The following is a 6,000-nucleotide window of genomic DNA, read 5'->3' as shown; positions in this document are numbered from 1 at the left end:
TTACAACAATGCCTTCTTCTTTTACTGGCGTTCAGTTACGTACTGACAAACCAATCTAATTGGAGAATTATTCGGGGCTAAAGGAAAAATCTTCGGGGCTACAGCCCTGAATTCCCAGGCCAGGTTACGCTCCTGGTGAAATCCTTGAAGACATAGTTTGCCAAGGCTGATGTGTAAGATCTCGAGTGGCCTGCACAGAACCTTGATCTCAATGAAACTGAACAATTTTGGGATGAATTGCTGCACAAGAGGCCTTCTCACCCAGCATCAGTGCGTCGCTTCTTGAACTCCTGTGCTTGAGTAAACACAAATCTCGACAGCTACCAAAATATAGTGGAAAGCCTTCCCAGAAGTGTGGAGGCTGTTATAGCAGTGAAGGGCAAACAACCCAATATTATTGGCCATGGTTTTGGAATGGAATATTTTAACTCAGGTTTCCACATACTTTTGGCCATATTGTGTATTATTTAAGTTCATGTCTACAATATAAACAAATGACACTTTCAATAATTCCTTTATTTCAGATTGCTTACATCAGCTATTTATTTCTTATTGACATTTACTTGTCCAGATTTTACATACACAGCGATCTAAAAGAGTTTCACATGATACATAGGCCTATATTCTTTTGACCACTAGGGGCCTCTTTGGGGCGACACTATATTGCTTTAAAATATCATTGATGCGCATGTTGTCTGCAATTTTCTTTTTGTACAGTTATATATTTGTATGTTAAATTGAAGGGTTTTTTTGTGTTGTACACGCGCACACACACACGCACACACACAGAGCAGGGAGGTCCCAGCAGTGTGTGCCTTTCATGCCACTCCCAGATGCCACCAAGTTTAGTGATTTCCTACCTCAGATACACCTGATTCAACTCACCATTTAATTACCAGATTTAATAGGTGAGTTAAGATTAGAGGTTTAAAAGATTGTGCTGGACCCCTCAGGGACCAGAGTTACAGTAGATTAGTTCACTAATTTGTTTGGTTGCTTGAATGTGCAGCCCTGATCACACAGACATCTGTGGCAGACAACCAGTTTAATCAATATAAAAATAGCTAATAATTCTTGCCATTTTGCGTTATTTTAGAACATGCTTGTATGCCCATGTCAGTGCAGACTTCTATGTATGCAAGAGTGAGAATGCAAGAGGAGCAAATCTTGACTGAACAATCTGATTCAAATACTGATCCCCTGAATGAGACATGAGATAATATCAGTCAGTATTCACCGACTCAGCGGGCAGCATACATTTAAACACAAGTGAACTTACACAATTCACTTATGTTTAAAAATCACAGATAGTGAAAATAACTAAATTAACAATTTGCAGATTCAAACACTGAGACAATGAATGACAGAGGAGCTGCACATGCAGTTGTAAACACAACTTGCACCAGTCACCATTCACAGATATTTAAAAACACATTTGATCTTTTTCACAGAAATAAAATTAAATAAAGAATAAAATGATAATAAAAATTTTTTAATGAATGATCATTTTTGATGTCACTGCCTTCCCAAAAATACAATCCGCTTATATCCATGATGTCCAAATGGTAACTAGTACAGTACTCACAATATCAGTATGTGATCATGCATCATGGATATGGGGAAACAAATGACTTTGCCATTTCTTAAAGAAATAAGCAAAAATGATGGCGGAGAACATGCTAAAATTCAAGTGCATCTTTTCTGTTTCGGAACATTATTGGCCCATCCCTCGCAAAATTTAACCCTGTGCCATATATATATAGGACAGATACATATTAAATGTAGAAATGTGTCAGGATTATTCATCACTTTTGGTGAAATTCAATATTTTATCAAATCAAATTGCACTGCAATATCATGCTGTTCATTCATTTAACACACACTGTTTTCAGTGGACGGTGCAGCCTCCATGAAAATCTCCTTTGCAGTCCATAGATGCTGGTAGAACTCCACTGACTCATTCAAGTATACTGAGTTTTAATGAGAGCAATGTTTAACATTCAATGGATAAAAAGTATTGGCACCCTGTCCAGAGTGTACCCCGCCTTGTGCCCGATGCTCCCTGGAATAGGCTCCAGGTTTCCCCGTGACCCTGAAGTAAGGATAAGCGGCATAGAAGATGGATGGATGGATGGATGGATAAAAAGTATGTCATTTTGGGTCCCACTTGGAAGCGCAGCTTCACTGGGAGTTGATGAGTGAATGTCCAGGTGGGTTTTGCATAGAAATTATTTTTTCCACATTTACTTGTCCCGCCTGGATGCATGGTTTCTCCATATGATGATTGGGAGACCTTAAAAAGGGGCTCTGAAAGCACAAAGTGACCCAACTAAGTAGGCTGGCAGTAATAAGGCGTAAGTTCACATATGCCTTTCAGAATCTGCAAAATGTTAATAATTAAAAAAACAATTGCATTTTGTTTTTTATTTACTTCTGCACTGTCATATCACAGCAAACCAGTGACTACATTTCCCACCCTGCACTGTGGCCTACAAACATAGCTGCCATGGACCGGAATTCCAAGAAAACTTCATTCTAATCACATACCTGCATCCAATTCACAGCACAACCCCAACCACAGTTTATAAGGACTTTCAAGGCATTCACTCTTTGCGAAGTATTACGTGTGTTTTCCGTATTCTAAGCGGGTGATCATTGTGTTTTGTGTCCTATTTTTGATCTCGTTCTAACCCTCGTTCTCGATTCTTGTTTTGCCTCGTTTATGCCCGTTTGCCAATCACCTGACCCATTTCCTGTTTCTGACCATGCTATTGTCTCATGTTTTGGATTTGTCTGCCTGCCTCTCTTTATTAAAAGTTCTTATCTGCATTTGCATCTGTCCTAACCTCCATTACGTGGGTTACGTGACATGCACTGAATTTCACATAACATACGTTTACATATAATCCACAAAACTCAATAATAAATTAATTTATACAAATGAACCAGTTTAAAAGCTTACATATGCTTGATTCCGGTGTGTTGTTATCTGGATGATCAATGACTTTTTATGTTTTGTGATAGTTGTTCATGAGTTCCTTGTTTGTCCTGAGTAACTAAACTGCACCCTGTCCTTAAGAAAAATCCTCCAGGTCCTGCATAATATTTGGTTTTCCACCATCTTCTGCATATATGACCCCTTTCCAACAGTATATGACTTTGAGATCCATCGTTTCACACTTAGGACAACTGAGTGACTCATACACAACTACATACATGCCTACACTATTATTCCTAGGTTCCGGAACCTTTTCCTTCCCTGTCCACTTGCTCGATTACCTCTCCCTTGGTGCTCTGGTATCTCATGTATTACACATGTGTTAAACCCTGCGCAGAGAGATAAAAATATAATGTGAACATACACAAGAGCCCTGTTTAATATACATTAAGTCACTTATTCATTTGTATGGAAATATGCATTTAAGTTTTACAATGTGCAATTGCAAATCCCTTCCACAGCACCACAATGAAAGTTCAATTCAATTCAGTTTTATATGAGAGGAACCAGACTCAAAACGGAACCCATTCTCATCTGGGTCACACCACTGCAATTAAAACCCCAATTCCCCCAAAAATTGTGACACTGTGTAAAATGTAAATAAAAACAGAATGCAATGATGTGCAAATCTTATAAACCCATATGTTATTCACAATATAACATATTGTAGAAAACATCAAATGTTTAAATTGAGTAAATGTACCATTTTAAGAAAAAAATAAGGTAATTTTGAATTTGATGGCCGCAACACGTCTCAAAAAAGTTGGGACGGTGGCAACAAAAGGCTGGAAAAGTAAGTGTTACTAAAAAGAAACAGCTTGAGGTTAATTGGTAACAGGTCAGCAACATGATTGGATATAAAAAGAGTACCTTAGAGAGTCAGAGTCTTTCAGAAGTAAAGATGAGCAGAGGTTCACCAATCTGTGAAAAACATCTACAATTTGTAGAACAGTTTCAGAATAATGTTCCTCAATGTAAAATTGTGAAGACTATGAATATCTCATCATCTACAGTACGTAATATCATCAAAAGATTCAGAGAATCTGGAGAAATCTCTGTGCACAAGGGACAAGGGCGAAAACCAATACCGCATGCCCGTGAAATTTGAAATTCTTTTTGGAAACCATGCACGTTGTGTCCTCTAAAGAGGAGGGGGTCCATCCGGCTTTTTATCAGTGCTCAGTTCAAAAGCCTGTCTTTCTGATAATATGGGGGTGCATTAGTGCCTATGGAATGGGCAGCTTGCACATCTTGAAAAGCACCATCAATGCTGAAAGGTTTTAGAGAAACATATGCTTCCATCCAGATTCCATCCCATCTTTACATCTGAGAGACTCTGCCTCTCTAAGATACTCTTTTTATACCCAATCATGTTAGTGACCTGTTGCCAATTAACCTAATTAGTTGCAAAATGTTCTTCCACCTGTTTCTTTTTAGTAACACTTACTTTTCCAGCCTTTTGTTGTCCCCGTCCCAAATTTTGAGATGTGTTGCGGCCATGAAATTCAAAATTACCTTATTTTAAAATGGTACATTTCCTCAGTTTAAACATTTGATGTTTTCTATGTTCTACTGTGAATAACGTATGGGTTTACGAGCTTTTCAAATCACTGCATTCTGATTTTAATTACATTTATTTACATTTTACACAGCATCCCAACTTTTTTGGAATTGGGCTTGTATAAATAAATCCCTTCTATAACTGTGTACTACATCATCAAATAGTGCAATTGTGTAACCAGGAAATTCATTACAGTTTTCAAATGAAGTCTGTTTTGCTAAACTCATCCATTGTTCGGTGATGGAGACTTGAGTGCAAAACTGTTTGTAGCAATTGTAGTCCTAAGCTATCACAGCATAACTGTTTGTATAAATTGAGGTTCAAAGCCATCTTTATGTTTTTTACGTGGTACCATCCTCAGCAGCAGCAGCATGTGACTTCCAATTGATGACAACTCCAACCAGAAATAGGGCACAAGGATGGATCAGGCAGGTCCAGAAAGTAGAAGGGGTCAGGTTCACTGGAATCTCAGGAGTATCATGTGTAGCTTAACAGAAAATAATGTTTCCCTTGGTGACTTATTCAAAAACACTGTCTACTACAGTACACATGTCTTACAGTGTTAATCCCGGTAAAACAGGCACAAAATCATTTTATGTTGACTGTATAATTGTTATTTCAAACCCCAGCAATCAACAGACACCCCTTACACTTTCAGCTACAGTATAAATCTTCTCTCCAGTCATATCCTTTTCATTGTGGTAGAACATGGAATATAAAGTTCTTGTAGTGATCAACAACCAATAATATCTAATAGACCTACACATTCCCCATTGAAGAAACTGTGTTGAAAACTTTCTTGCTGTTATTTCTGTTGAAAACCTCACAGATAGAGACAGCTAGCAGAGACAAAACAAAGGACCCTATTCTAAGGTGGTAGATCAATAAAACCCAAAGAAATGTCAATGTTAGTAGCAAAGATGTTTTCTTGCAGCAGAAAGAATAGATTAAATGCAATAAAAGGTATTAAAATAGTGCCATTTACTGAATTTCAACAAACCGATATGAACATCAAAAATGATATCCTCTGGAATATTATGTCTGTTGGTGAATATCCATATCCAGGTTGACCATTTCATGAATAATAATAAATCCAAATATAATTTTGTGTTGAAAATGCATATGCACAAAAGCCGATCTTGTTACCATCAATAGGCTGTACCATCTCTTTGTAGGGGGCATGAGGCATGAGTAAGTTTTCACCCAATCCATCCATCCATCCATTTTCTGTACCACTTATCCTACACAGAGTCACGGGGAGCCTGGAGCCTATCCCAGGGAAGTTGGGGCATGAGGCAGGGGACACCCTGGACGGTGGACGGTGCCAACCCATTGACGGTGCCAACCCATCACCCCATCATTTATCAAAATCTGGTCTGTTTTGAGTATCTGGGTCACATGACTTGGTTCAAGTTAACTAAGATAATTTATTCTGCCTGAC

Source organism: Ictalurus furcatus, chromosome 12, assembly GCF_023375685.1.
Source record: "Ictalurus furcatus strain D&B chromosome 12, Billie_1.0, whole genome shotgun sequence".
Classification (NCBI taxonomy): Eukaryota; Metazoa; Chordata; class Actinopteri; order Siluriformes; family Ictaluridae; genus Ictalurus; species Ictalurus furcatus.
This window is presented reverse-complemented; position numbering follows the sequence as displayed.